General features: G+C 44.3%; 1 protein-coding gene across 2 annotated transcripts in view; it reads right to left on the reverse strand.

Moving 5' to 3' along the window:
• Nucleotides 1-12,059, reverse strand: part of DTNA (dystrobrevin alpha) — a 183,513-nt gene that overhangs the window by 152,400 nt on the left and 19,054 nt on the right. The gene's annotated exons all lie outside the window — the stretch shown is intronic.

The raw sequence follows: 12,059 nt of genomic DNA on the forward strand, positions 1-12,059 counted from the left end.
TGCACTTTCAGGGAGTACAAGGGCCACTGTCAGAGCTACAGGAAAGGGGGAAGGCATTCGCCCATTAGGGGACTACATAAAAGGCAGGAGAGAAAAGAAGTGAGCCAGGCAGTGTTTTCAAAATGAGAACGTACATATGGATGCGGGAGTCTAATTTTAATCATCCACGTATGAAATGTTTGGCCCAGCTCCCAATCTTGTCTGAGCGGGAGCAGTTGTTTAGGATTCCCTTTCCTGGCAGGTGTGTAGGCTGTTCCCTCTCCTCCGCAGCGGGGTCCAAATAAACACTCCTGGTTCTTCTCAAGGGGAAAAGAGACGCACAAAGGAGAAGCTTGCCGTGCAGCAGAGCGGCGTTGGTTCCCCTCCGGCAGTGAAAACAGACATCAATCAACACTCGCGGCTCGCTGGCGGGTGGATTTCCCTCCCACCGCCATCGCTGCTCCTCAAGCAGGTGGCCAGGTCTGGAGGAAGCCTTATTTCCCGTCACCCACACGCACACCGCTCGGCACAGGGATGCCAGTAATTTTCTTTTATGAGGGTGGGAAGCGATTACTAACTCCTTAAGCTAGGGAAGAGTCTCTTGAGAGGCATGACTTCTTCCTTGCTAGCACTGCCATATGCTGCCTTTTACTTCAGCAAACTGTAAATGCACAAAAAAAGGCCCATTCCTTTTTTTTTTTTTAACCTGACACCTATTTATCTCTGCCACGCTGTTCAACATGCACTATTCAGAGGCAACAGCATTAGGCCTCTCCCCATGCCATAAGGAGGGGAAAAGATACTACAAGTAACGAGAAACTGCACTGTCCAGATGCAGAGCTTCACCTTTTGTTATCATTGGGCATCAGTCTGAAGATCGGCAGAAGAGTGTTTGCCAAAAATTGATAATGGCTGTCTTCCCGTTTTATCCTTAATACAACGCCTTGCACATCGTCTCACCCATCTGGGATGACGACACCTCTCATTTCACTGCTGCTGACACTGTTCTGCTACCTCACAGGAAAGGAAAGCCAGGAAAATAGAGCAGGCAGAATCACAGAATCACAAGGTTGGAAAAGACCTTTTAAGATCACCAAGTCCAATCATTCCTCTCCTATGCTAAACCATATCCCTAAGTAACTCACCTACCCTTTTTTTTGAACACATCCAGGGAAGGTGACTCAACCACATCCCTGGGCAGCCTGTTCCAGGCCCTGACAAGTCTTTCAGTAAAGAAAGACTCCCAAGGAGGTTAAAGATGCTTTGGAGGTGTCTGTTTACCCAAGAGTGCTGGATGAGAGGTGTGAGTATTGACCAGCAACACCTTGCAACCCCACTCATTACCCAGCTGCCGGAAAATGAAGTATCATAAATATTTCATTGATCTTTGAGGAACCTAAACAATGCGCCATGGCACTGAAATTCAGAGATCAAGGAGGAAGGTAGAAGGAAATGTGAGAGAGGTTTTGTTCAGCACGAAACATAAATGAGTAGCTCATCCCGTCTCTGCTTTGAGACTTAAGGCCCAGTCACAGCAGTGCTATTGAAATCCAGGATGAAAATAATCCTTCAGAAAAATTTAAGAACTGCATATAAATTAATGGGAGCCAAAATCAAAGCAAATGGCAACAAAAGCAACCCTGCAATAAAAATCTGCAAATGCTCATGACTTCCTGAAAGCAAAACGTGCCCGACTGTACACTGCGAATCACAAATCACTGCCAGCAGCAGAAAGGATTTTAACACTCTACTGATTCTGGAGTTTGGAATCAGTTCTACTGAAAATTTTATAGGGGAAAAACAGTTCCAGTAATTCCCCTTTGTAAAAATAAATTTTCATAGCCAGGCAAGTCTTGGGTTAACTAGCTCCAAGACTGCAGATCCTGCCTCAGTGAGAACATTTTCGGAGATGAGAGATAAAGTAACATTAAATAACTCTTCCCTTGCAAGCTAAAAATAAAACACGTGAATTCCTGCTTCCTTTCAAGATGCTAAAACAAGCCTTCAAACAGTTACTTGAGACAGTGTTTCACTGATTCGTGCTACAACTCATCCTTCCCTTCAATTTATTTACTGTCTGTCCTTGGCAATTGTTACAGAAAGTTTAAGAAAAAATAAAGACTGGCCTGGGTACTGGTTCCCTATGGAAAATATAATCCCTCTCAACAAACAACTTGCTACACTTGTTGTATTACTGGACACAGAAAGGACAACCCAGCTCCCTGATTCAGGGATACATTTTGCTGGTGGCCTAGCAACTTAGGCCAGCAAGGCTTCCCTCCCTCCACACCGTGCCTACCCTGCTCTCCATGCACATGCAGGTCGGGAGTTGCTACATGATCCAATACTTCCCTCATCAGGTCCCCACTGATGAGAACAGAGCTGGATCCTGCCCTGTGTGACCAGGCCTAGCAACTCAGTACTGCCCCTGGACTACACCAGATATGCCTTTCCCAACCAGTAACGCCTTGTTTGTGTGCAAAGCGGTGTTTTAAAGCTGTTTCCAGCCTGGTGATGTAGCTGAGGGAGGATTGTTTTTGCTGAAATCCAGCAAGGGAGTCTCTCATCAGCTGCATTGATGCAAGGAGCATCTGCCTGCCTGCCTGCCAGCAGGGCCCAGGGCAGACAGAAGAGCTGGAGACAGCTGTGGGTTTGCCCTGGCTTACTGCTGCCAAACAAGCAGGATCCTGCCCAAAACAAAGTGAATAAACCCAGCAGCCATCAAAGAGGTTGATCTCTCAGCTAGGAGATCTCCTCCGTTCACGACAGGACAGGAGGACAGGGTTCAAGGCAAGGAAAGAGCTATGGTGTATCATCTGCTCAAGACTGTGACAGAGGAACAGTCATGCCAGCACTCAGCCCTGCCAGCCCCACGGGGATGGATCCAACTCCTGGGGGTGCTCGGGGAGCCAGTGTATTGGGCAGCAGATTTATGAGGAGGTGGAGGCGGCACCGTGTGTATGCTCCGAGGAGATAAACCCTAGTACAATCCTGATTCATAGGCAAGGTAGTAAGAAGCGTTCCAGGGCTGAACGTGGGTTGGAGATGATTCTCCTTAATCGCCTATTTTGCCTGTTAGAAGTACTCTGTCAAGAGAAAGGCTGAATTGCAAAACCCCTTATCTGTGTTTTTCAAAAATGTCGGATTACTTATGGGACTGGTTAATTTTGCTTTTCACTCCAAGTATGCAATCACAGCCACTTCACCCCTAAGACCACTTAAGCACATTCACTGCCCAAGACCATTCTAGAACAGGCTGAGCTAGAGCCCTGAACCCAAAGCCTGGTGAGTAGACTATACAATTCCATTTAAGCTGACGTTAAAAATGAATAACTAAATTATTTTAATTTCCAACTAGCTAAGACTTAAAGAAAATATATTTGAACTTGATGCTAAGCTTTACTGTATAACTGTAATAACAACAACAACAATAATAATAATAAATCTTCGGGCTTACTTGCTGTAACTTGAAAGGTACTTGGAAATACTTGGAAAACTAAACTGCACCAAGAGTCAAAATCCTCACAGGAGGCACAGAATATCCACCTCTCCTGTCTTCTCAGTAATTACCTGTAGCCAAACTTTGGCTTTTTTTCTGGTACACTGGAACAACTATGTTTCATAGAATCACAGAACATTAGGAGTTGGAAGGCGCCTTGAAAGATCATCTAGCCCAACCCCTTGCCAGAGCAGGATCACCTAGACTAAATCACACAGGAACGCGTCCAGGCAGGGTCTGAATGTCTCCAGAGAAGGAGACTCCACAACCTCTCAGGGCAGTGTGTTCAAGTGCTCCATCACCCTCACAGTGAAAAAATGTCACCTTACATTCACATGGAACTGTCTATGGCTCCAGTTTGCACCCATTGCCCCTTGTCCTATCTCTGGCCATCACTGAGAAGAGCCTGGCTCCATCCTCCTGACTCTCACCCTTTACATATTTATAAACATTAGTAAGGCCACCCCTCAGTCTCCTCCAAGCTCAAGAGGCCCAGCTCCCTCAGCCTCTCCTCCTAAGGAAGATGTTCCCCTCCCTTAATCACCTTGGTGGCCCTGCGCTGGACTCTTTCAAGGAGTTCCCTGTCCTTCTTGAACTGAGGGGCCCAGAACTGGACACCTATAAAAGATATAGGTTTAATCACCTATAAAAGAAATTTTCTACCAAATTCTTTCAATAATGACTTCCATTAAATGACAATGATGGTTCTAGCATTCTTACATATAGTTATTGTGCACCAAATCTTTCCATTGAGAAACAATGAAGAATGGGATCTGTGGATGACTGGTTTTGATCAATCACTTTGTTATCTTGTAGGTTGTATACAGGACCATGAACTGAGGTATCTGTGAATGACGTTTCCTAGTAAGAGTCTTCTCATTCAAGGAATCTGAGGAGGAAACAAGATGTTTAGGAAATGCTACAGAACACTTCTTTACCAGGCAGAGTTAATTACCTGGCCAGAGAAAAGCACATGCCTGCATGCTTACAAGACCATTGGTGAGGACATTAAGAAAAATGAAACGACAACCTATGACGTTGCAGTACCCCAGGGTAACAGAACTAAGTGATGGCTGGACAAAATGAAGAACTATCCTGCCATTTTCAAGTACTACACAGACAAACAAATTTTAACTTTTTTTGAAATTTTTTTTTTTTATTTAACTCACTCTTCCCTCCTTTTTCCCTGCTAGTTTTCTGGAGTGTCTCACAGTCTTCAGAGTGAGCTAGGTCTCCCTCCAAAGTATTTATCTGTTAGGAATGTAGTATGTTCAGTGGTGTTCAGTCTGGGTGTAAAGGTATACGAAGAAGAGAATGAAATGATGAGAGAAGTAGTCCAAGATTAAATTAGATCCCTGTAAGTTCCATTAAGTTTCACTAAAGTCCTAAATGCAGTGCATTCCCACAAATCATTTACTCTTCAAGGGTTAATTACCTACTTTCTTACAGAAGATTAAGTTTCATATATAAAAAAAAAATAAACTCTGACATCTTCAAAACAATTAACTCGGGGAATTCTGCCAGGGATAGCAGCAGAAAGAATCTTCTATCTTGATCAAAAAAATCTACATACACTTTTCTGGTCTGAGGTCCTGCTCTCTGGTGGGTGGGTGGGTGTCACTCCTATGCTTGGCCTTGCTAGCAATTAGGCAGTTTGTGTAATGACCTTGATGCTGTTGAAGATTAAATTCTGAGCACATCAACTCTAGGAAGTCTGGCAAACCTCTGGAGCTAATTCAGTCCTCCGGAAAACAAGCAGGTTGTGTAGTTACCTGGTGACTGCCTGGTGACTCTCTGGAGCAGAACAGGGGAGACCTAGTGAGCTGGTTACCAGCTCTGGCCATCAGTGACAAAACTAAACAAGAGAATCCTTCCTATCAAAGGGCATCGGGTGAAGTGGAGAAACCAGACTCTTCCCTCCGGACCTTCCATTTAAAACACCACCACAGGGCCAGAAATAACATTCAGAGGGAATGCCTTTTTTTTTTTTTTCCTTTCTGAACTCTACTTTTTATAGAAAGTAGAAAGCACTGCTTCGATTCCTAAGACCCACGGGACTTTTCCTACAGATATTACTTGTTAAAACCACTGAGGTGGGCAGCTGTGTAATGTCCAGATCTCCCACCATGTGCTAAGCCACACTGGAGAACGCTAAGGCTTCCTGAGGAGACACCACCACCATGCACGTCTAGAGTGGCACTGATGAGAGATTTTGACTTTTAATGAACTTCCTTGGCAGCTACGAACAATGGAAAAATGAATCAGTCTGATTCTGGTGGTCAACAAGCGTGTTCAGGTAACTGCTCTCACAGGAACAGGAGCATCATCATGGAGACAGCAAGTGAGCTGTGTCACTGACTGGCAGCGGCTGGCATTGGAAGGGATCTATGGAGGTCATCTGCTCCAACCCCCTGCTCAAGCAGGGCCACCTGGAGATGCCTGCCCAGGACTGCAGAGGCCCTACCTGGGAGCTGCTCCGCTCTCTCTCCTGTGATAGTATTACATTTACAAAACCATTCACAGAGCAAACTTGAAAAGCCGGGAATTTCTAAACGCCAGGACAAAGAGCAACATTAAAAAAGAGTGAAACCGACCCTCAAACTGCAGCTTTCAAGTAAACCACCCCTGTGACAGTGCCACAGTTCTGCTAGGTGGCTGTGTATAGATGCAACAAAAAGCTGAAACACTAATTCTCTGTTTTGAAAAAAAATCTTGCTATGGAAGTTAAATAGTTGAACCACAGAGAGCCCAGGAAACAGGACAGTCTATTTAGAGCATTAACTACATTTTGTTTACTGCTTAGGATGAATTCATCATGCAAACGGTCCAAAGTGAGATCCTGGCAGGCTCCGAGAGGCTGTGAGGCCAGAGACATTCTACATCCATATTAGGCTGTGGATCAAGTCCTGAGCTGGATTCAAGAGTTCTGCTTTGCCCGAGACTTCAGAAACGCAACGATGGCAAGTTACATGCAGAATCACCCCTGTCTGAACATCTTAAAATGCATCTGGTGACACTGTGGGAGTACTAGCTATGGAAGCATGAAACTACGAACACTGAACTGGAAACCAAAGCTCCCATATTAAAAGACTCAAGAAAGATGAGTAGAAGGACTCTTGTCCCTAAGGAAAATGACAATATTTGCAAATTAAACCAGAAACTTTACCCCAAAGCATGAATCTAATATGTATCTCAAATCAAATTTCGATTTATATTAAAGAAACTACAGAACTAGCCTGCTTACTCAGCACAGAATTTATTTCTAAGGAAAGAAATAAATCTACCTCCCTAAAAATGTCACTGTGTTTATTGCTATTATTAAACTGCAGGGTGCTCAGCACTTTCAGCTGGCCTACACAGAAGTGGGTTTTTTTTCCTCATGCTTTTGGTACTGTGGATGCCATCAATGAATCAGGTAGAAACAGAATGATGTGTCCTTCTACTACATTTAAGCTTTCCCAGGATGCCCATGATTATGGTATTTAATACACCTACTTTAACAAGTTGGGCAGCCAGCACACAGATCTTCCCTGTCCTGGTTTCAGTCAGGATGGAGTTAACTTCTTTTGTAGCAGCGGATGGAATGCTGTGTTTGGGTGTTACAATGAAAGCAGTGCTGATAACACCCTGATGTTTTTAGTTGCTGTCAGGCAGACAAGGACTTTCTCAGCTCTTCATATTTCTCTATTCATGAGAAAGGAGGGGCGAAGCCAGGACAGGTGACTCAAACGGGCCAAAGAGAGTATTCCATGCCAATTACGTCATGCTCAGTGTAACGGGGGGCTGATGGGAGGAGGGGGGCGGCTCCAGGATGCACGGTTTTTGGGGGACAGTCGGGTTCCGGGACGGCTCTGGGTGGCACAGCCCGAGTTGTGGGTTCGGTGAGAAACTGCATTGTGTATCAACAGCTTCATAGATTTTTTGCTCTAAAGTCCTGTTAGCATTATTATATTTTCTTTCTGCTATTTTAGTAAACTATCCTTATCCCAACCCACGGGCTTTTGGTTTCTTGGTTTTGGGGTTGTTATTTGCCCCTTCCTTTTCCCTTTCCTTGCCTCACCCCTCCCCCCCTCTTCTTCCTCTCCTCTTTTCCTTTAAAGAGCAGGCAGCTGCGTGGATCTCGGCTCTCAGCCGGGGTAAAACCACGACATTCACCTAAGTCAGAGATGGATACAAACTTTATGCACCTAATTTTAAGAGTTTGTGTGGAAGTAACAATCTGGTTAGTATAGTGCATGTGAACAAATGTTTCCTTTATAACCACTACTGAGAAAACCTTCCTCTGCAAAGCAATCTCCTGATTGTGATTACTCTCACACCTTGTGTGTACAAGCACATCCCAACACAATTTGGATCAATTTGGACTGAAGGTGATAACCCTGAGAGCCTGGCATCATTCTGAAACCAAATTACCTACCCAGCAAAATTTGTTCAGCCTTGAGAAAAGAAAATTTGTTCAGCCTTGAGGAAAGAAGACTGAGAGGGGATCTTATTAATGTTTATAAACATCTCAAGTGTGGCACACGGGGGGAAATGGCCAGCCTCTTTTCAGTGGTCTGTGGTGACAGGACAAGGGGCAATGGCCTCAAGTTGGAGCACAGGAAGTTCCGCACCAATATATGGAAGAACTTTTTCCCAGTGAGGGTGACAGAGCCCTGGGACAGGGTGCCCAGGGGGGTTGTGGAGTCTCCTTCTCTGGAGATATTCCAAGACCCGTCTGGACACCTCCCTGTGAGACCTGTCCTAGGGAACCTGCTCTGGCAGGGGGGGTTGGACTCGATGATCTCTGGAGGTCCCTTCCAACCCCCTACGGTTCTGTGATTCTGTGACTGTTTAGGTCTCTGCACACATGCACCAGTAACATCGGGCACCTCCGGGATGGCAGAGCTACATGTCACTACTTAAACCACAGTAACATCACCACAACATTCTTATAAAACAGAAGAAAATGCAATGCCAGATGTAGAGGAATTTGAAAAAATAAAAAAAACTTCCAGAAATTGTGGCATCAGTGACTTACTGCTGCTCACCCACTATAGTGATGGGCCCAGGAGACACGCGTTGTGTATCCAATGGCAAGATTTCCCCCCAAATATCTTCCTCGCTTTTGAAAGCAAATGTGTCATCTCTTGTAAAACCTGGCTGACAGCAAGATCCTGCTCAGCAGAAGACAAGCAGTCAGGCTGGGCTCTGGTGTTTCCCAAGGCAGGTTTGTCCCAGCTTAACTCGGGGGCTGTTAGGGAGGCAGCTTGCCCATAGTTATTGAATAATCTATTACAGAGCACAACAGGGTTCGTCATCGATGTTTTGCAACACTGTGGTGAGTGATGGCAATGAAATCACTACTTCTTTATCTAGTTCCACCTCCCTGATAAGACTGTGACTATGCTAGTGAGTGAAAGGAGGCATGGGAGCACTCCTGGGAGCTGGAGCTGTTACACACACCGCTACAGCACTGCAACAGTCCCTGGCACGGTTTTGGCCTGAAACAGCCCTCCTTCCTCCTGGGCACAGTTTGGGCATTTGCAGGGCCTGAGACACTTCCAGCAGGCTGTTTGTTTGTGGCCCCCCTGCACTGGAGACCAAGTTCAGTGGTATGGACACACGCTGTGCCATGCTAGTTTGTCTGGGTGCCAGAGGCATCTCTGCGGCGTGTTTACTAGAATAGATGCAGCCTCTGTGTTGCAGCCAGTGAGCTATTTAGCATCTTGAGGTCTCTACCTCTTCAGCTAAATACATGAATCTGGATGCCAGAGCTCCTTCCAAAATGATGCAGAACTGACATATTGCTTAGAAATGCTAGTTTAAAACAGGTCTTTTTCCATTAAAAAAAAAGAATGAAAAAAAGAACAATAATTAATTCAAAATTAGATGATTTATCTGGAAGAATTGTCAGTTTCTTTGCAATCCTGAATACAGACCCTCCACAGCCATAGGCAAGAATCTGGACAGAGGTTGCTAAATCTACTTTGATAAAGATCATATCCTTTAAGCTCTCTGTTTCAATGATACTTTTTTAAAAATTAAATGCACAGTAAGTTCCTCTCAGCAGCCAGAAACTGTCTTGATTGGGACAAACTCTGGCCTTTTTGTCTACCAATGACTATATGTCAGGAGCAAAAAATAAAGGCAAAACCCTTTCCCGTCCAAGAAATTCCAATTTTATGGGTTATGTACAAACAAAACCCTTTGGCAAGCCTAGACAATGCATAAACAGGACTCATAAAAAGCTGCTGTGCCTCATAAAAGGTGCTTGAGTTTTAATAGTTTCTCTAAGATTTAATATTTTACATTCGAGTATCCTTAATTCCAAGTAGAGGCTATTACATGAATAGAGGTGCTGCTAAGGTAGGGGAAATCCTAGGAGAATATGAAAGCAAAGATGCTCTCAAAAATGCTAGCATCTGTTCTCTAGTGCAGAAGGACTGACAGTACCACATCCTCGTAGCTAGAAAGAAAAACCTGAGACAACACAGTATTATTTTTCAAAGTAGTAGTTCTCCTGTATGTTGCTCTGCCTGTTAGCTGGTGATGTTAGCAATGGTGCTTTTTATGAATGAGCCCTATCTATTTCTTTGTGCAGCGCCAACAATGGGGTTTTTTTCTGTTCTGCTGCAACTTCCTGGGACAAGAAGCACATCTCATGGTATCAGGTATCCTGTGAACGACATATTTTATCTGGCAGCACAAGTTTTACTTCCTTTAGCATGCAGGCAGAGGCAAAACTGCATCTCTTAAGCTATGTCTAATATCAGTAGAGTGAGCCCACTTGGGCTGATACCCTAAATCCACTCCCCAGCTGATGGTCTGAATGGTTTTGCTGCTCGAAGGCTGCTTGATTCATATGACTGGAGGGGAACTGTCACAGACTTTACTCTGAATTACACAAACAAGGTTTAAATCTTCTTGCAATCTAGGTTTTAATTTTCTTTTGCTTTTAAGATGTTGTTTCTAACCCTGTTTGTACACAGCAACCTGAGTGTTGTTAGCAAACAAAGTGCTGTGGCAGGGCTCTGGTCAGGGCACCTGGTAGGTGGCAGGACAACAGCAGCGACATACGGCCTGTGCCCTGCACCCCTGTTCCCCTCTGCGGCCTCCAGGAAACATGGCGCCGCCCTCGCCCATCTGTCACCTCTCATCGCGGGCACAGAGGGATCCGTCTCTCTGCTGCTCTTTCTGTAAAGAAGCCGCCCGTACCCTGTATTGTGTTTCAGACATCAAAGCAGTCGCTGCTAGGCTAGGCCTATGCCAACAGCTACGTCAGTTCTGGGGGAAGCGCTGGCAACCTCAGCACCATCCAAGCAGAGGAGATGACTTTGGCACCCGGCCTGGCCTGCACAGCAGTTATTTCTGTACACACAAAACCACTTGCAGCAGCAATATAAGTTCACAGTTGCTTGTATCTGCACATCAGCTCGTTTGGTTCAGCACCTTTCCTTTTTGTAACACAAAATCCACGATTTTCATACATGATCTAAAACTTGGGAAACACATTTGTCCGTGGAGCTGACCAGTTACTCTCCTGTCTTAATTAAAGTAGCTTTGTCTGAGCAGCTGGTAATCCATTTATTCAGGTAGTAAAGCCCAGAGCATATTTAAACAATGGCTGAGCTCAGAATAGCTTTCTGAGCCCCTTAGTATGTCGCTAGAACAAGGCCTGTGGTTTAACATGTAAATTATAGTATGTGAATTACAGGCTGTTCCCTGCAGAAGTCAGGAAGGCAACCTTTGTCTAGAGCAAGCTGCTGGGATGTGGGACTTCTTGTTCTTATTTGCTTCCAAACATCAATTTCCCCATAGGGTAAAAATCTTCCTTACATTAATAGAAGCCCATGGCTTTAGGAAGCCTCTTAACTGTGGGGTTTATTTCTTTTTTAGTTGTTAAGCTGATGTATTATTTCATAACTTTGGAAACCGTTTGTATAGGTAAGAGTCACCAAGATGTATTCATACCCTCTCCATGTTCTTTATGCCTTGGCCAAAATATTTCTTATTGAGCAGTCAAGAAACACAAGGGATAGTGAGGAAGGAGGGCAGGAGAAGCAAGCACAGAAAACCTTGTGAAAAAGAGCAGAAAAAAAATCTTAAAGTCTTTTTATTATTGATAACTGAGAGGAAGACTTAGTGATGTACGTAACTCTATAAGATGCCACCACTCCCATATGCCTGAATTTTGTTTGTGTTTTCAACAGGTACAAGTTGTCTTTGTAAAAAACACTGGTTTTCTGCAAACTTTGCCTATTATTTACCCTTAAGCCATCACTACCAGGGAGGAAACCAGAGCAGGAGCAGTGAGCGTGAAAGCAAGAAAGAACTATATAAATAAGACATTCTGAGGGGAAAGTGATCTCACAGCGTTATAAATTGCAAAGTTATTTCCCATGATAAAGAATTTACTTAGGCAGACATAAGAGGATTGGGGGATCAATAGAGAAATGTATCCAAAAGTATTATGTAGCACAGTAAGATATATTAACTCTTTGCTTCCCCCCATCATGCAACATTTACATTGTTCTCAAGCAAACTTATTCACATTGATGAATACAGGAAGTGTGGGGCATTTAGTAAGTGGGAAATAACA

The sequence above is a fragment of the Gallinula chloropus genome (assembly GCF_964237585.1).
Source record: "Gallinula chloropus genome assembly, chromosome: 2".
Classification (NCBI taxonomy): Eukaryota; Metazoa; Chordata; class Aves; order Gruiformes; family Rallidae; genus Gallinula; species Gallinula chloropus.